The sequence below is a fragment of the Pteropus medius genome, unplaced genomic scaffold (genome assembly GCF_902729225.1).
Source record: "Pteropus medius unplaced genomic scaffold, Ma_sr-lr_union100, whole genome shotgun sequence".
Classification (NCBI taxonomy): Eukaryota; Metazoa; Chordata; class Mammalia; order Chiroptera; family Pteropodidae; genus Pteropus; species Pteropus medius.
This window is the reverse complement of record NW_024346667.1, coordinates 17298923-17319496: the sequence shown is the minus strand read 5'-3', so window position 1 is coordinate 17319496 and position 20574 is coordinate 17298923. Positions and strand designations below refer to the sequence as shown.

The 20574-nt window shown below is 38.5% G+C and overlaps 1 protein-coding gene across 3 annotated transcripts in view; it reads left to right on the top strand.

Moving 5' to 3' along the window:
* PALLD (palladin, cytoskeletal associated protein) overlaps positions 1 to 20574 on the top strand; it is a 316986-nt gene that overhangs the window by 219974 nt on the left and 76438 nt on the right. Inside the window, exon 1 of one of the 3 annotated variants that reach the window (XM_039876335.1) lies at positions 16195 to 16331. The exons of the other annotated variants lie outside the window; for them this stretch is intronic. The gene's annotated coding sequence lies outside the window, so the exon portion shown is untranslated. Of the gene's footprint in view, positions 1 to 16194; positions 16332 to 20574 lie in introns of those variants that run through there. 3 annotated transcript variants of the gene reach the window in all.

Here is a 20574-nt window from a genome sequence, read left to right as displayed (position 1 = left end):
ATTCAGTAGGGAGAATGTGGGATGAAGCAACAACAAAAAATGTATTTAAAGTCTGTCAATAATTTTGGCAGTGTTTTTGAGGGGTTCCAGACCAGTCTCAGGAAGTATGTGATCCCGAGAACACTAAGAGAAGGCTTTGGGTCTAAGTCAGCCTAAGTTTCTAGCTGAATTTGGGAGTCACCGCTGTGAAGACCACAAACTCAAAATATAAGAACCAATAACATTTCCCCTTTTAAAAGGTTTAGATTCAGGGAAATTATTTGAAATTATTATTTTTTTAAATAGTTTCTGACTTTTTACTTAAAACTCAGATTTCAGATTCCTCAACCTATATGTGCCAAATTTGCCTACCCCCAAAGCAAGGGCAATGGTGATGGAAATTTATTAAGTAATAGCCTATATGGTCTCTATTAAGCAAATACACAATTTCTGCCAAGGTTTCTTTTTTGAGGAATGTTGAACCCTATCCACATTGAGTATTCGGATTTAAAATAATGTCTGCATTTTAGAGATGTGGAAAGTAAGATTCATAGGGGTGAAATAACTTACTCAGAAGTGACCCAGCTGCTGTGCAGCAAAACTGGCAGAAGGACGCAGGTCTCCAAGCCCAGACTGGAGCTGGTTTCTTGATGCCAGCGGTCACCCAGAACACTGGGCTGAAAGTGCACAGGGATGTCTTCCCAGATCACGGTAGAATTTTCTCAATTTCCCATAAAACAATGAATGTTTTTAATCTTTTAGTGACTGCTACCACTTTTCTTCTCAATAACAAGATGAATGAGCAAAGGCAAATATTAATTTGAAAAACAGAAACAGGCTCTCAGAGATTTCTTTTTCATGGGCTTGTGCTTGTGACTGTGCTTCAGTGTTGCGGGCATACTATATCCTTAGAGCAGAATCGCTTGGTGTTCCCGTGGTAAAATTAAATATAATAGCGTCACGATATCCATGTGCTTTAAAACTTAAACAAGTTTGAACTCACAGGCCATGTTATAAGGCACATCCGTATTCCTTGAGGTTACGACCAATGGAAATGATTAAAAGTATATTTATAACTTATACCCTGCCTGTGTCCAAGAAGGATTTAGGACTTTTACCAACAAGAATTCCTCCAAGCCAATCTGAAACTATGCTAAATAAAAGAGGGCAATACACTTTGGGAATTCTGTAAGCCGAATGCTGTTTCCACATCGGTCATTATGGTGAACACAATAAGCAAAATTGACTGAAGTGGTGACGAGGAAGGGACGACATGTGCTTTCTGTAGAGTCTGGTGTGTTCATTATGATGATCAGAGTGGTCACTGCAAAGATTGGTTGCAGCCTCTAGTCGAAGGCCTGACAAATAACAGGGCTTCAGTAATAAGCACAGTGGACAAAGGAGTGTGCAGACTATTTTCAGTGGATAATGAGAAATAATATTAAATGATAGGATATCCTGTATGTTTCTATTACTTTGGAAACAAGCTCTGATTCTGTTTCAGAGCAAGTGTTGGGAACAAACTGTGGCTATTTAATCACTAAGGGTCCTTATGGGAAAACAGCTCATTCTTAATTTCTCAGTCAAGTTAGACAAGAGCTAATTGCAAGAGGATTAAAACCTTGAAAAAATGCTTTGTTCAGCTTATTGTTTCAGGTTTCTCTTTCGAGTGTAGATGATGTGTTTATTTGACATAATAAATACCACCATCCGCTTTGTTCCAGGAATCAAAAGGCTATGAGCTTGCCCAAGGAATTTCTCAGTTGTTTATGTGTAAGGAAACACTGCTCTGTTTTATTGGATGAGACCAGCATGGTTTCTTTCTTAAATAGGGAATGCAGAGAGCTGCGCTTTCTCCACATACATCTGAGCAGAGAAACCAGAAAAAAAAAAAAACCCTTCTGCACTTCAAATTGTCTAGCAGTTTTCAACTCCAGGGAGCAAAATGAACAGTAGTTACTGAAAGGGCTGTGTTCTTCACTGAGGAACCCAGAGCTTTTCTTTGTCTCATCAGCATATCCATTTGGGCCTATGTTATATATTTCTTAAAATACTAGATCGTAGTATTTGGCATGTACCATGAATTGGGGAAAGTTGGAAACAACATAACACCATTCTGTCAGCCAAATTTAAGTGCCAGGACACTGAAGAATAATATAACCACAAATTAGGCAGCCTGGAGTTGTTGGGGTTTTTTTCCTTTTTAAATACACACTCTGCTGTATGAGGAGGGCAATTGTGTAAAATGCATGCTTTGCAGTGACTCGGAGTGTATGCAACAGAGCAGTCTTTCCAAACAGCTGAAAGCTCTCTGCTCCCTTATGATTTCCAAAAGGTACTCCTTAAATGGGCATAACTGATGGGTGATTGGCAAGTGAACAACAGAGCAGTCTGAGTCAGAGTGACCTGCCTGAGCCAACGCTGCTGCTGCTGAGTGTGTGTGTGTGTGTGTGTGTGTGTGTGTGTGTGTGTGTGTGTGTGTGGCAGTGGGAGGAACAGTGGGCAAAGGGTGGGGGTGAAGGGAGCCTGCAAGCCTAGCAGAATGTTTGAACAAGACAAAGAGCAGTTCCAGCAACCAAATAAGGAAGTCGGCACGAAGGATTTCAGAATAGAAGTGTGTCAGAGATTCGAGGCCATCTGGGAGAGGAAAAATAAGCAAAGGAAAATGTCAAAGGATTTTTATTTCACTTGCTTACACAAAATCTATAGGGAAAATAGTATCCCAGGGCTTTAAGCAGGGGCGAGAAATACAAATTGTCTCTCTCTCTTTCTGTTGGCTTTTTGTAGACATACGTCTGAAGAGATGTTTAGAAACTCTTTGAGCAGCTGAAATAATAAGCATTCTCTTGTTAAACATGGAAAAATGCAAGTTATACATTAGAAGCACCGCAGCATTCCTTTTATGTATAATTTATGAAACTTTTAGCGAAAGATGATAAAAGTTTCCAAGAAGCCACAAAAATATTGTGAATACCATTTTCAGACATACCCTGAACACTGAGTTATAATTGTCTCCTTTAAGGAAAAGCTTACCTGTCAACAAATTAATTAAATATCCATGAAACATGTTCTCTAATTTAGATATATTGATAGTTACTGAAAATGTCAAAGGAACAAATTATGCAGAGAAATTATCCATGCCTATTTTAATCTCAGTCTTATCTCCCCAGTGCTCCAAAATGGTAAATAATATTTGTTACTAATAATATGAATTAGCATTGATTTTATTTTGACACTTTTTTTGTAGTATGGATAAAGGAGAACGGAGGTTTGGAAGAAGAATTTCAGAATATTCCTAAACATAGTTAAAAACAACTTTTTGTGCCACAAAACCAACAGTTAATAGTAATACAGAAATTATTACTATTAACTGGGAGAGATTTATGTTCACAGCTAGGAATAGATACAGAGCAGTGGTTCCCAACCTTTTTGACACGAGGGCCTGGTGCTCCTATGAGAACCTAGTGCCTGGTGGATGATCTGAGGTGGAGCTGAGGCGGTGATGCTAGTGCTGGGGAGCAGCTACAAATACAGATGAAGCTTCGTTCGCTCTCCAGCTGCTCACCTCCTGTCGTGCTGCCCAGTTCCTAAAAGGCCAAGGACTGATACCAGTGCATAATACCAGGCTGAATGTCCTATACTCAGGGATTGGGGACCCCTGGTATAGGACATTCAGCCTGGGTCAGAATGTTTTAAATCCTCAATAGCTTCAAATTGTTGGCAGCTTTAAGGTAGGCAAGTGAATGAATGGACCTACCCTTTTGCTCCCACTTCAGATACACAATTGGACAGCCCATGCTTGAATCAGAAACTACCAGAACACCGCCTAGGAGTAAATAAAAGAGTTTGAGTAGAGAGCTGACTGGAGGGCAAAAAAGGAAAAAAAGGGGGAACACTCACAGTGCACAAAGGTTAACTGCTACATTGAGATAATCTCAGAATGCAGTACATTCTGTTTTCAAAAATAGCCATCCCCTTAAATTTAGATATCAACCCTCTTGAATTAGCCACCTTTATCACCCTGTTCAGAAAGATGTCAACCCTATAAGAAAATGGGTATCATCACTAACAAAGAGTTGAAATTTTTTTAAGAAGGTAATTTAGCAATAAGGGTCAAGAGTTATACAAACAGTATTTGACCCCAAAATCATACTTTTCAGTATTTGTCCCCAAGGAAATAATTTAAAACAAGAAAAAACTGTATAAACTTGAACATGTTCACTGTAGTATTTTGTACAACTTCAAAAGAAAGACATCTAGAAGTCAAAGAACACAGAATGTTAATTCTCTTGTTCCAATTAATGGAATATTATGCAGCCATTAATACTAGTAATTATTAGGACTATGAAGGCAAAAACAATGATAAATATATAATGATCGATTTTCATGTAAAGATAATAATAAACTTATTGATCACGCAGCTCAAAAAATAATATAATGATGCCAAGAAGTTAGCTTATAAAATCACACTATTTGTTTAGCTATGCTTTGAAGACTGGGAAAGAACACAGAGAAAACAACAGTTATTATGAATATGGATGCGTTTTTGTTGCTGTTATTATTTGTATGTTTTTGTAATAAACACCTTTTTAGAAAGACATGAAAAAACTAAGGCAGTGTCTGGAGTAAGAACGAACTGTGGCTGTAGAATTTACCTAGACAACAAATGTAAAGTCACAAAGTTCTGTTTGCGTAGTTAATTATATCAGAACAGACTTTGTGAGTTAGAGAACTGCTTTATTGCTTTACTGATTTGATCTGTCAATTATTTGCATAATAGCAGAGCTAGCTGAAGTTCTCTGAGAAAAACAAAATGTAATTGCAGAGGCTCCTGGACTATTTCTGTGTGCTCTCTCCAGTATAGCTCTGATTAATGTGAGGGAAGCAGAGGCTGGCAGAGTCTGTCCATGATTCAGCCTCACCAGCAGTGCCATGGCACCTGGTCACAACCTTGATGTCCAGATGTCAGAATTTCAACCTCTGCCCTCAGCGAAGCAGTTCATTTACTCTTTCAGTGCTTCAGTCTTGATGACCCCTCTGCTACTGAATGTAATTATAAAGACTTCCAAGTACTTAGAAGGCACTTTGCATAAATCAGCTCATTTGAATTATTCTGTGTACAGGGAAAAGTTAATTGAGATTTAGGACAATGCACAAATTATTTATATACCCAGTTGTCAAAAAGAGAAGCAAAGACATATATCTTTATAGAGTATTCTATGGTGATTAATAATAACTGTTTAATAATTATATATGTTAGATGCAATCTCATTCAACCCCCTGTTGTGCAGATTTAAAATTGAGACACAGGACTCGAAGTGAATTGTGCAAGATCTCACAGTGAGTTAATGGTAGAGCCAACCAACCCCTTTGCTGAATATATAGTATTTAAGTCCCTAATGGATGTTTTTCTATCAAGAATCTATTCATTGTCCTCCTCTTCTGGCTCCTCTCCTGTAGTGAGTTTAAACAGCACTTCAGTCATTCTCATTTTGATAGACTAAGAGTTCGAAGAGCTTTAATCCATATTATTGATTTATTTAGTCAAGGTGATACCTTAACAGTTTGCTTCATCTTATTTATTAATTTAGAATATAAACTCCTTGGTGGCACCACGTGGCCATGTTTTTCAATAACAATAGAAATTGCTAAACGTATTGGCAGCAATACCATGCACACTGTGCCAAATCATTTACAGCATCTCATTTAATCCTCACAGCAACCTGATGAGATGTGCAGTATTATTGTTTCCATTTTACACAGGAGAAAACTGAGGCATAAAGGGATTAAATAAGTTTCCTCAAAATATATACCCAGCATAGTAACAAAATTGGCACCCAAAGCATGTGCTCTTAAATATGAAATTGTATTACTTCATAGATGTACAGTGAAAGCTTTTGAGGATGCCTTAAAGTATCACATGACAGTTCTTTTGAAAATTTCCAAAGGTCAGAGAAAAAACTTTCACTTTAACTGAGGCGGGGGGGCGGGGGGGGCGGAAGATGAGCTTCAAGATATCCAAGCCAGGTATCCAAGTGGTAATTTGTCAGTTTGAATATTAGAATGATAATTACAGAGACAGCTCCAAAAGTTGCCTACCTAAATAACAATTGGGGCAGATATAGTAAACATATGAAAAGATGCTCAAGGTCACTAATCATCAGAGAAATCTAAATTAAAACCACAATGAGCTATCACTTCACACCTGTCAGAACAGCTATCAATAAATCGAAGAACAAGTGTTGGCAAGGATATGGAGAAAAGGGAACCCTTGTGCGCTGTTAGTAGGACTGCAAATTGGTACAACCACTTTGGAAAACAGTCTGGAGGTTCCTCAAAAACTAAAAATGGATCTGCCTTTTGACCCAGCAATTATACTTCTGAGTACTTATCCAAAGAAAACCAAAACAATAATTCATAAAGATCTGTGCACCCCTATGTTCATGGCAGCACTATTTACAATAGCCAAGATAAGGAAGCAACCTAAATGCTCATCAACAAATGATTGGATAAAGGAATTATGGTTCATATATGCAATGGAATGTTACTCAGCCATAAAAAGAAAAATGAAATCCTACCATTTGCAATGACCTAGAGGTTATTATGCTGAACAAAATAAGTCAGAAAGAAAAATACCATATGATTTCACTTATATGCAGAATCTAAGGAACAAAAAGAACAAACTAATCAAAAACACACACACAAATATAGAGGACAGTTGGGGAGGGTGAGGATGAGGGACTGGGAGAATAAGGTGTGAAGGGTTAAAGAAGTATAATTAGTAGATGATAGAGGATCACGAGGATGGGAAGCACGGCATAGGGAATGCAGTCAGCAGTCAGGTAAATGGCTAGATATAGAGCCAGAGGAAAGTAAATTGAGCAAGCAAATAAAAAAAAAAATATTGAGATCAAAGTGTTTAAACAGTTTTGCATTTAGATTTTTCACCATTGGATTTTCCTCATGCTATCAAAAATTCTTTGAAAACACAATTTTTAATGGCTGCATATGCATATCTAAGGTGAATATGTATTAATTTAGTTTACCATTTCCTAACTATTGGGCGTTTAAAAAGCACCCCTTTCCTACTGTTATTAATAATGCTGAAACAAATATCCCTGAATAAAAAAATGGTAATATACAGACATATACATTTTGAAATATTATATACAATATCTATGAAGGAATCTAATGTTCTTATTCTTAACGTATTGTGAGGATCTCAGTTAAAATTGCTGAGTAATGAATGTGTTTGTATTTTCTTTGATTATGGGTTCTGCTACATCAATAGGAAAGAAGATTCAGCAGGTCCAATGCTCTGCTTGCCCACAATATCTAGGTTGCAAACATAGCAAACATAAAGCTATACCCATAACAATCAACTCTGTAACTTATAGGCTAGGTGTGGGAGTCCAGGTGAGACAGGCTCTCTGCCTCTGCTATGGTTTTCTCACGTCTTCAGCTGTCTGGGGGTATTAAGTTGAATCTCCATATGAATTACCTTCTTTTTTTATCCCCTTCCCCAAACTAGTGGGAAATAGACCAGATTTCTTTATCTCAAATTAAATTTGTGTACTTGAAGCTATATGTCTATGAGCCAAATAGTACTAAAGGGGAAGATAGAGATGGAAGTCCTAAAGTAGACCCCTTGGCCAGACTTCATCTGGTAAATTGAGTTGATTATGTATTTGTACCTTAAAATTTATGGGATACTAAGATTTTTTAGCCATGTATCTCCTTTAGTAAAATATTTTGTGTGTGTGTGTGTGTGCGTATACACACACACACACACACACATATATGTGAGTGTATATACTAATATTTTGTATATATATACACATACATATATGTATATGTAAAATACATGTGTAGATATACATAAAATACGTGTGTGTATATATGTATATATATATATACACACACATAGAAAAAATTAAAACATAAGAAATATAAAGACAGGTTTTAATATTTTTTCTCACTTCTCAATGGGTTATTATTGAAGACCATTGCTCTGTGTAATAGCCCAACACCCATTTGAAGAGCTGCTATTGAAGTCCTGTACCCGGGGCAGGGTGGGTGACCTTGGGTCCGATCCTGGAACCAGACAGCTGAAGAGAACCACAGTGATCATGCCATCCAACTCCTCTGCTGAACAGATGAGGAGACTGAGAGATAAAGAGACCTTTGCCTAAAAATCTCGTTCCCAAGAGGACCGAGGACCTGATGAGACCTTTGTTATTTTTAAAGTCTGGTACACTTGAACTTTGCTAAGAGTACATCTTCAGTGTTCTCACTACACACACACACACACACACACACACAGTAACTATACGAAGTAATGGATATGTTAATTAGCTTGATCGTGGTAATAATTACACTTATAATTATACTTACATCAAAATACCGCATTGTACACCTTAAATATATACAGTTTTTGTCAATCATACTTAATACGTCTGGAAAAAAATCAGTGTGAAATAGGTATGTGATAACAATTAACAAAGCTTAGGAATTATTTTACCAAATAAAGGTGTTTCCTTGGTAGCAAAAGTGTTCTCTCCCCGTGAACAAGTTGAAAAAGAACTCTAGGAATTTTAAAAAGGAAAAATAGGGCATTTAGCAGATGACGTTGAATGACACCAGGATCATTAGAGGCTCAGGGGAAGGTGACTATCTAAATGAGAGAGGGGGTAGCCCAAGAGCTGCATGCTAAATTGCAATCGCATATTCCCATGTCGCAGCCTTCGACCTGGCATTAACTCCTTCAGACATGAAGAAACTGAATTTCCAGGTGCTTCAGGGCTTTTTGTGAAGCCTTTTAAGGGTATCCAAATGAATTAACTATTGTGCTTCACCTACACACCAGTAATTCATTTTCAGTGGGCAATTTTATTTTCCCAGATGTGCATTTCACAAGGGAGTTGTAATTAACTCGTAAAAGAAGCGTCCAAATGAATGAACAACTGCAAAGCACCTGTTGTGAACAGCTGATTTTGTCTTCTCCCTTAGATTATAAGGAGTTCGACAATACAAGATCATGTTTTCTTCTTTTAAAAATTTATGACACCTACGAATTTAGGGTCACATAGAAAACAACTGTGAGTAGAGATTAAGTGGTAGACCTTGTCTTTATAACTAATGGAAGAAAAGTGTCAAGGGTTCAGACAAACATCAGCTACCTAAGATTAGGGCTGTGTTATGACTTTCATAGGCCCCAGGCACTTTCGTCTTTGTGGGTCCCTTTCTCCATTAAAAAAAAAAATAGAAATATAACTACATTGTTATAAAGATTAATAAAATCCAGGCTAGTTTCATTATTATACAGTCATCATTATAATATTCATTTGTCTTCATTTTTCTTCTTTCTTAGCTTAAAAATATTTAAAATTAAAAATTGCTGTTGGCTGCCGAAAGTGTTGTGGGCCCTAGCCACTGTGCCTAATGTATAAATTGTCCTTGCCTAAGATTACGGGCAAAGACACTTCATAAGCTACAACTAGACTCATCTCTTTTTACCGTCATCGTAATGAAGAACATTGCTAGCCCTCTTTAACTTATGTTTTTCTTGATGTTTCTCCTGAACAACGAGTAGGCAATCTCTTTCTCCTGAAGTGACACCATTTTGCTCAGAAATTACAATTTAAAAACTGGTGCTCTGTAGGGCTTCTCAAATAGGGTCCTTTGGGCATAGCATGATGACCTTGAGGCAGGTGACTAAATTCAAAATTATTTCCTTGGTGACGCCGAAAGACTGTGCCTTTGTTCTCTAAAATGGAGTCAGTTGGAGAGGATAATATTTGTCAGACCAGTTTATGCATTGCTGGGACACAGAGTTTTGCTAAGTGTCATACCGTAGGCAAACAAACAAGGGAACAATGACACCAAAGTTATGTCAGGCTTCTACTTGTTCCACCCACAAATGCAAATGGAACAATAATGTTACTACCAATGAGCTAATGAACTAAATACAACACTGAGCTGAAATGTGTAGATACCCATTGCTAATAAATTAATTAACACAGCTTTTTAAAAAAATTGGTATAATGATTTGCAGAGAGCTTAGTTTTTAAGGAGGCAGGGCCAAATTTGGTCTCTTTATGGTTACTGTCTTTCTTTTTCTCTTGCATTGAAATTTTTACTTTCTGAATGTTGTCAACTTTGCCTAGAACTGACATTTTTAATACTGGTGCTTGAAACTCTGATTTCCTTCAATGCAGCCTTCTCCCTTTGAACTCTATCCATGTGTCATAATTCATTAAAATTCATTATATATTATAAAAGACATAGTCATTTGAAAATATTTATAAGACACTAGTTTCTTTGAATATAAGAGATTGAACCAAAGTTCAATTTGAAGAGTCTCATGATATCCCATAAAGTGACCAAATTCCTTCAAAATTAGATAACTCTTTCTAAGGTTATTAAAAACAAAGAGATAAATACGATATACTGATATAAGAATAATCTCAATTCTTTGGAACCATGGGACTATTTTTTACATCTAATGGAATCAGGTAAACATCTTCATTTTTTTCTCTTGAAATCTAGTACTTTCTTGTATCAGTGGCAACATAGTAAATATATAATGAGCCCGTAACAGGCAATATCAATATTATTAACTAAATTGTTTTAACTTCTTTAACTATTGTTACCAAATATTTCCTCTTATGGGTCCTAGGATCTCTATTTGGGGAATTTTTCAATTTAAAATGCATTCATTAAATTTCTGTTTTTAAAGAAAATTTAATTGGAATATTTGACTTTCCCTTATTCTCTATTTTTATTCCCTCTTATAGCAAAGTCTAGGTTTGTATATTTTATTGTGTCAAAGATATTTACTATAAAATAATCTCAACAGTTCTCTTAGTAGTTGGATATCTTGCTAGAAAACCTTAACTGTAGCACTCAAGCAAATCCGTGATTTCCCTAATGAACAAAAAAAAAAAAAAAATGAGTACTTCAGAAAACATAATCTCCTTAATTTGAAGCAGAGGTTTAGGATGTGAAGGATTTAATAGAGAGAAGGTTCCAGAGTTAGGGAAATTTGGCCTGATTCCCTCCTTTCTGTCTATCTGTATCCTTTTGGAGTCCATGGTTTCCTTTGCATTTAAATCATCGTTCTGAGACAGGCACTGCAACACCTGTAGCAGCTCGATTGCCGAGGCAGTTTTACTTCATGTATCTCTGGGAGCAGCAACAGAATGATGGCCGATCCATGTGTTTTGGAAGCATCCGCGTGAATCTATATGAAGTGCAACACAAAATTCCTTGTTGTGGTATCACCAGAGATAGTAGTATTAAGAGAATCAGCTGAGGAAGTTACGCATCATCTCACCCATAAGTTCATAAATTGCCATTGGGAACGATATAAAATGTAAAGATGTCTAGTCCTAAACTGATTATATCATATTTGTCTATTATCAGTCACTACATTTATAAGTCACAACTTAAGGTTTTTCTTATGCAGGATAAATATAACTGGCCAGTCAGCTAATGACAGTATTTTACCATTTACTCAGGAGAATCACTTAAAAAGAAAAATTCCTACTTGTAACTATGCCTTCTCAGTTATCCACATGGAACCTGTGGATGATTCCATCAGAGCCAGCATAACTCATTTGAGAAAGGATATTCAATACTGAGATTCTTCTGTGAAGCAAGACGTACTTAGAAGCTGCCTTAACTATTTCAGATCAAACAGACATTTTTGTGCACAGTAACCAAGAGTATATATATACTCTTTTAATGAGTATATATGTGTGTGTATATATATATATCCTAAGCTACTATAAGTATATAAATATACTCATTAAAAGAGGAAGAAAACCAACCCCATATATATATATATATATATATATATATATGTGTGTGTGTGTGTGTATATATATATGTGTGTGTATATATGTGTGTGTGTGTGTGTGTGTGTGTATCCTAAGCTATTATAAGTATATATATATACTCATTAAAAGAGGAAGAAAACCAACCCCACCTGCTACATACCAAACATTGCGTTAGGTGCTACACAGGCAGGCAGCCTCTCACTTTAATCTTCTCAACAGCAGTCCAAGGTAAATTCCTTTACCTCCATTTTACAGATGTGAAAACAAAAGCTCTGTGAGTTTAAGGTCATGGAAACAGCCTTTGACTGACCTGTCTGTCTGGCTCCAAAGCCCAGGCCCCTTTCAGGACACCCTTCCTCTGGATGATCTCTTCAAGCCCTTGCTAACTCTGGTTCTGTGATGCCTCTGGAGTAGCTTTGGAGGTTCAGGGCTGACTTTGCTCTCACACATTCAATCTGTTCTTTTGTTTATAATTTCATGATCTCCTTTACATTTCACAAATGCAGACCTTCTGGTTGTCATATTTCCTCTACATTGTATTTTATGTCCTCTGGTTTCTAGTCACGTTTACACAAGTACAAACAGTCCCATTTTCTTTTTCCCTTATCCTTTCTCCCTTCTCTTGATAAAAAGTTATGTATAAACCAAAGAGCCAGAAAATATTTTGGCCAATGGAATACATTAATTTGTTTTTATGTTGAAAGTATAAATTATTCTTGGGGGTTTGTCCTGTCCCTTCTCCCTAATAGTCTGTATTCATAATCAAATAATGCACAGGCTTAGCCTCTTGAGAAGACCCACATTTTTACTTTTAAATGTTTTTCATTTTCATTATGGTAATTCGGTGGCTATTGCTAGAGAAACAGATGTTTCATATAAAATGCTGCAATTAATTACAAAAAGTCAAATTTGTAGCGGTCCAAGATTTTTAAAAGGTACTCATTTTTAAAAAAATGAAGAGAATAAAAGCTGATGTTAAGCATTCTACTCACAGAAACATTTTCCCCCAAAATAATATGAGTTGGATCCAATATCAGGTAAAATCTGTAATTATTCTACTATGTTTCTAGACCTGTTCTTGTTTGTTAAATGTGGTTGGGAGCCCTTGCAAAAGTAACATCTAGGCCATTCAACCAAGGTTTTGTACCTTTTAAAAATACAGCAAGAGCTAAATCAATAAGTTTCTAAAAATACTATCAAAGCACCAGAAGTGAATAGAAATAGACCCTTATGCTGAATTGATATCAGAACATGTTACATGTATCATAGATCACACTGAAGGAATACGCAGCAAAACCTAATAGAGAATGTGCTAAACCAAAAGCCAAGATCTTCTAAGAAAATCTCAAGTTTTTGGTAATTTTCATTAAAATATTATTTGAAGCAAAATGCCTTTTACTGCTACATGTAAATCAAAGGAGTGAAAATATAGATTTTGGCTTTGGTTTATATCTTAGGAGAGTATGTTTGGGCAGTGTGTATTTGTGGTGGTAGCTTTTCTAATGGACACTTGGTGAGAACAGATTTGTTTGATTTGCTAATACTAATCACCTTATAAAATATTATTACCTGTGGTGAGCATTTTAGAAATAGGTGTTGTTTAGTACCTACTAGCAGTTTTATCGATATAGTCGTACATATATATCTATCTGTGTTTGTTCAGTGAATGTCATTTGTTTTTAGTTGTCTTAGTTGTTTTAGTGCTCAATCACTTATATTTCTGTCTTTTCATTTATGAGAGAGAATATGAAAAGGAGAATAAAGTAATGATTTGAAGAATTACCTTTACTCATTGCATGCCCTTACCAAACAACTAGAAAATTGAGCAAATTACTTCTTCTCAAATTAAATTTGCACATTTACAGTTATAGGTCTATGAGCCAAAGCATGCTAAAGGTGAAGCTAGAGGTGGACTTCTTAAAGCAGACCCTCTGCCAGATGCTTCCAGCAAAGCCAGAGGGAGTCCCATGAGTATAGACTCTGGTGAAATAAAAGTTGATTGTGTGTGTTTATTCACCACCCCTTTCATCTTACCTTAAGACCACAGAACTCTTAAGTTTTAGCTAAGGGAGCATAAAGAAAGAGCAAGCCAAAGAAAAGGTTGTTGATCAGAATCTGCAGGTTGCACAAGAGGATGGAGTGTTCTTTCTCAAGCTTGGCAGAAATTCCTGTCAGTGCTTCTACTGATAATAGTTTTCACAATTCTGGGACTTGCCAAACTGATAGCTAAGATGTATCCATGCCTCTCACGCCTCATGCATAAAAATTTTAAGAGTTGAAAGCATTAAAAGATTTAGTGTTTTGTACCAGTTCCTTAAGTCCTCCTGGATCTGAGCATTGAGAAGTGGAAACTGGTCCAGATGATGCTATTTTCTGGGCACTTTAGTAAGAATAAGGCAGAGATGGCAGATCTAAAGGGTCATCCTTTTTTTGCTACTTCTTGAGAGTAAAGGAATCAGGTATGTTTTCTGGCAGTTCATCAACTCTCCCAGTTGATAGTGCGTAAACATTTGAAGTCGTAGTAACTCATGCTTATCTATTTTATTCTTTCTGTTCTTGTGTTGAGAGTGGACTCCTAAATCATTAAATCACAAAATTTAAGAACAATAACTTTAAAATTCATCAAATTATTCACATTGCTGTGGAAATAAGAACACTCCAGAGTCCCACAGTTAATGGCACAGACCACCAAGTCCTGCCTCTCATTTTCGAACTCCTTCTTCAGTGTCACACTGCAGCCTGTGAGAAAACCCTGTGACGCATCAAGTGATGCCTTTCTGCTCAAATGGTTGTTGGACATGGAGATAAGCTAACCAAAAATTTAAAGATAGGCAAAAAGTGATGTTCTGAGCTTTATTTATTTATTTTTTAGCTATCACTGTCTCAAAAAATGAAAAGATAATGTCTTCTATTATGCCTGGAAAGATGACTACTATATATTGTAGTTTAAAAACAAAGTAGGTTACAGAATCATATGGAAACGATAATCTAATCTATGTTTTAATTATGTGTTTAAGTCCACATTCAAAAGTCTAGAAGAGTAGACTCTAGGCTGTTTGTTAAGAATGTTTACCTCTGAGGGTAGAATTACAGAGAGACACCAACTTTGGGATTGTTTGAATTCTTTACAGACAATTTTTAAGCTAAAAATCAATAAAGCTATTTCAGAAAGGGAAGTAGAGTATCTGGCTCAGGCCGTGAACATAGAAACCCTATTTTTTTGATATTAATGATGAAGGTAGGGATAAAATTACTAGATCATTTAGACATGTCTTGCTATTCAAATCTGGGTGGCATTTATTGGCATTACTTAGTGACTGTTATACAGAAAGGGCCTGGCACAATGATAGATGTCCAATAAATGTTAGGTGTTAGCATTCCTTCATTCATTTTATTGACAGTTTATTGTGCGCAAAAGAAATTTGGTCCCAATGATCAAGAAGCAGATAGGAGAAACAGGACAGAAATAACTGTGATACACTGTGCTAACCCAGCCACTGGAGGATTATGCATAGAGCAAGGGGCTGTTCTTAACTGAGTTGGTGAAAGGTAAAAGTTGCTGATATGGATTTAGAGTTAAGCCCACATATTTCGCTAATTTTACGTAGGAAACTAACTTTGGAATGAATGAGTCCATTTCTTCCTTTAAAACACTTCTATAGAAATGCCCATGTAGTAGCTCAAAACGAGTGTTCCTCAGACTTTGCTAAATCAGAATGTTACATATCTTACCCTAAGGGCTCCTGAATTTAGTTACTCATTGATACACAGATCAGAGTAAATTAATTAATAGGAATCTAGAAATTATCCTTTTTCTTAAAGAAGCGGACCGCATGATTATTTATGCTTTCCCATTTAAATACTGTACAATAATTCTGCGTGATGCCCGCAAATCCTCAGCACCCAAGTTAAATGTGAGCAGCCCATAGGAGCAGGACGTCTCCCACCCCACTGTACCCCTCCGCTCCGCAGCGTCATTCTCTCAGGGCCGCTTCCACTCCACCGGCAGCGTTCATTCCTTTGCCCTGGAGTCAGATCTATTGGACACTACTTTTTAGTCTACGGAGGAAAATCACAACCACGAATCATCCTAACATGCAACCAACATCTTTATTGGCCTAGGAAAAAAAAAGTCGAAAGTTAAATACTTTCCCGTTATCAATTCCTGAAAGTTCTGGGAGAGCCTAGTTCATCTCTTAGCTACCCAGAAGGGGGCTAGCCACCAGTAGATGCAAACGGAGGGGCTTGGTTAGGAGGAGGGGGCGGGGAAGTGCGCTCTAACCTGGGGGCTGCTTCCCCAGGCCGAGCCACGCCTCCTTTTCTTGGGCTCCTGCTGGCCACGCCAGTTAGTAGCTGGGACTTTTATTTTGAAGGACCACAGGCAAAAGCTTTACTGGGACTCACTGAGTCACAGAGCGGTATATAGTGCCGGTACCTGCCCGGCGCTGCAGCCCTTAGAGGCTGCACCGGACGGGGATTAGCAAGCAGCGGGGCGCGGCCCTGAGACCAGAGGTAGGCTCGGGGAATCGCCCCCTTGACTGGTAGAAAAGGATGACTTAAAGGGAGTGGAAGGTGCGGGGCGGCCGGAGAGAAGGGGCTGGGAGGGTTTCAGAAACGGACCAGAGGGTGGGGTGGAGAGGCGGCAGAGCAACTTGTAAATGCAGAGTTTCCACCCCACTGAGGGTCCCCTCGCAGAGCCCCCCTCCTTCCCCTTGCCTGATCTGAGCACGCACCACTGAAAGCTGAGCTCCAGATGGGAATTTTGCGTCATAACAGAGTCGGGACTGGGGATGCTTTGCTGCCACAGATGATCTCTCCCGCTCTTCTACTTTTTCCGAGCCCATTCTTCTCTTAATCATAGCCCCTCTCATAGAGGGGTCAGACCTGGTGTGGGAGGGCAGAGAAAGCGAGGCTGGCAGAAATGGGAATGATCTCATCCCCTGGCAGCCGGCGCGGGGAGGAGGGGTCCATCCATCCCGAGCCCAGCCTGGGCGCTGCACCCTTGCCCCTCCCCAACCCCATCCTCCTCTCTTTAGGAGAATTCATCCCACCTTGGCCATTGAAAGAAAGTTTGTACGTAACTTGGGAGACTCTCCCTTGTCGCGGCGCGGTGTCCGGCACACAGTAGGCGCGCGCTCTGGGCATGCTGGTGTCGCGGACCCGCAGCTCTGCCTCTACAGCCCCGGGTTGTGGCTGCTGCTTTGTTAGCCGCGGCTCTGGGCGCGGGCCCGGGACGTGGCTGCCGCGTTAGTGGCCAACTGAAACGATTCTGTGAACAGCCAGGCTGGCCCTCTCTAGGATGTTGTGTGTTCCCAAACCTGGAGCGCAGAGCTGGGGTCTGGCCCCTGGCAGAAGCGAGCCCCACTCCAAGGCTGGGGGTTTCTCGCCTGTATCCCTCATTTAACATTGGGGGCGGCTCTGTCCGGAACGGTGAGTGGTCCAGACTGCTGAATGGAGAGTTTGAGCACTTGAGCCCAGAGTGAGGCTTGGGACTTTGCACTCGCTGAGGACTGAAGGGGGCGTGCTTGGGAGGCAGCCCGTTTGCCTGGGCGCAGGCATCTTCTGACCCTCAGAGCCAGTCTTGCTCTAGGAGCAGGCCTGGACTGGCCAAGCCTTGTTGCTGGTCTGCCGGCAAAACACCAGGACCGGTGTGCATTCATCAGAGCCATTTAGGAGCCCTGCGCTAGCTGGATCTGCATTTTGATCTGCAGTCACAGAGAACTAGCAGGAGAAAAGGCAGAGATGGACAGGCCCGAGTTTCTGAGGCATGGAGTAGTACGTTCCTGTGTAACCAGCGTTTGAAAAACTGCCCTCACCACCACTCCTGCTCCGCCCCCATCTTCCAATTTAAGTAATGTTCTTACCAACTTTGGGAACTGCGAAGTTTATGAAGGCTCCTGTTAGAACTGCCACTAAGGAAAAACCAGCCAGGGATTTTGGTTTGGTTGCTTTTGGAGCTCACAGTACAAAGCCATCAGCTTTTTACACCTCAAGAGAAGAAGCTATTATTTTCCTCAAGACTTGGCAAACTTTGATTAAGTGATAAGCGGTTTGAGGGAATTTCCCTCCCTAGTCTGTTTCTGTTGATTGAGATACGAAATAGTGTTCAGTATCTGTACCCCTGCACCTAATGATTGTAAAATTATACTTTAAGGGAGAGGAAGTTAAGTGGTTAGTATATCCTTGAACAATTTATGATGAATAGGCAAGCACTATATGCTCAACAGATTTTTCAACTAATTTCTAAGCTTTATTTTTATTTATGTAAAATAAGATTTATTTGATATTTATCCTGCATTTTTTACTTTAGAATGAGGGGTGGGGTGGATTTCTCAGTGCCCACACCACATCTTTTGATAGGAAAGTAGGCATGTACGATGAATAACAAAACTTGACAACACTCTAACCATCTATTTGTTAAAACTTGATGCTCTGAGTGAAGATCATGGGTAAGTTGTTGAAAATAACATAGCTTTATTTTTTGCAACTGTCGAAATCCATGAATTCTAAAATTCAGACAACTGGTATGACAGTGGCTCACCAGTTTTAAGTGATGTAATACCTTCATGCCCAGTCAGTCCAAGGTGAGGACATTGACCTAGTAAAGAGGTTACTGTCCTACTTATAGTAGTCCAGGTATGCTTCAGGATTTCCTTGTGGGCTATAGTTTTTAGTTGACTTTAAAACATTTTTAAGGCGGAATAAAAATTGAATGCCACCACATTGCACTGTGGGTGGTCTTTTAAAACTTTATTGTCTTCTCTGTAGAAGTTATAGTATTTGTACTACTTTTGAGGATAGTTGCTTCTTTTTTCCCAAAAAATATTTTTAGGCTATATTAAATATTCTATATCTAAAATAACTGTATTACCGAATTATAACACATTTCCTGGAAATTATCAAGGAGTCCACACTGCTCAAGGTGCTAACATCATTATTTCAAAAGGAAGTTATTCATTTGTTCAAACAATTACTGTCCAAAGAGTTGTTGATTCCTCCCTTCCCCCGCTTTCCGGATAACTTTCACAATCACTGGGAACTGTAAAAATATGTATTAGACATTGTCTTTCCTGTGTGTATATTTCCACATAAACAATTTCATATCAAAATGCAGAGTACGCTTTCAGCATTTATTTCAGAAGATCCAGATAAACATTGGGTAATCAAAGTTGACTATTCTTCTAAAACTGCCCACTATTTAATATCTTGCAAAATAGTTCTCTTCGTCAAGTAAATGAAGAGAGAGGGTAGTCGCTAAATATGCACTTTAAAAATTAAGCATATGTTAAAAGAGCAATAAACTCTTCTTTGAAAATGTTCCCAATATATTATATGTATTAGCTCATTCTAGTAATAATATTTTGAGACACAGAACCATTACTTAATGGAACTCTACCAGATTTTAAAGAAATGTGTAGAGAAGAATTTTGTCCAGGATCATACAGAGCTAAAACTGAGGCTCTCAGTTCTGTGACCCAGGTCTTTGGCTCTAGAAAAATCTCTGAAAGTTTATACTAATTCAAGGGATTTTTTGGGGGTGGGGTGGGGGGGTGGTCAGGGATGCTCTGTATCAGATTTAGTCAAAGAATAAAGAATTAGAGATGGTATATGTGAAAGGTTTCATCCGAGGAGATTTTATGAACGGAAAGCAGTAGTCCATTCTTGTAGGAAAGGCACGGAGATAAAATGGAAGTACGGAAAGTCTCAGGTGGCAGGGAAGGAGAAATACCATTCTGAAGCTAGTGGCATGTACAGTTTCTGCCCAGCCCCATCCATTGTTAAAGGTGCAGATTTCTTCCTGAACAGTACATCTTAGCTGCCTTGTTGCTCATGTGCTTTAGGGTTAACCGTAATTGGTAACATAAGCCATTCCAGTTAGGTGAGCCGCTCTTACTTGTATATTTTGGATAATGACTACAAGGAAACAAACTGAAAATATGGGTTTGGTTAGTTAATGTCAGTTCTGAGCCTCTCGCCGAATGTGTATTGGCCCAGCTGCCACAGCTCTGCCACTATAGCAAGCTGAGATGGTAATTTTCACAGTTTGGCATGGACTTTTGGAAGGCATAAAAGCTTATTTGATGGAAAAGATTTCCTCCTGAGCGAGAAGCTGCCATTTGCAGACAAGGTGTGTCAGCCAGAAGAAATGAGCAAATAACCGTTTTCTGGTTCCTATTGGCAAAACTTTGCAATTTTTTTCCCCATATAGAAGTGTTAAAAATAGATTTATAGGAAGACACACAAAACCAAGTAAAAAGAATAGACACTGAAGTTTCACTAAAGAACTAACCTTTGTTAAATAGCTGTCACTAACCCGGCTCTGCTGGTGGCATCACATTCTTTATCATATCGAAGTCTCACAGAACGCTAGGAGGTAGGCCCACCGTATTTCCCAGTATTTATAGAACTGGGAGCAGGTACTCTATCCACATGTAAATGAAGTATCACTGGGCCACCATCCCTAAGAATGAAGTTTGATCCCACTCTTTATGACATTTGTGATGCTTTTGTGAAATTGTGAAACTTGCTGAGAATTAGCAGTCCTCAGTTTTCAGACGGGTTGGATTCTCAGTGTGGATTTGTAAATTGGTTGCTGGGAACACTGAGTACACTTTTTCATTGAAACTATGGCACACTTCATGGTTAGGTTCCCAGCATAGCCCAGAAATTATAACAAAAGTATTCTGCTTTATTAATAGTACCTGAGAATCGAGCCACTAAATATAATGTGTGTGTGTGTGTGTGTGTGTGTGTG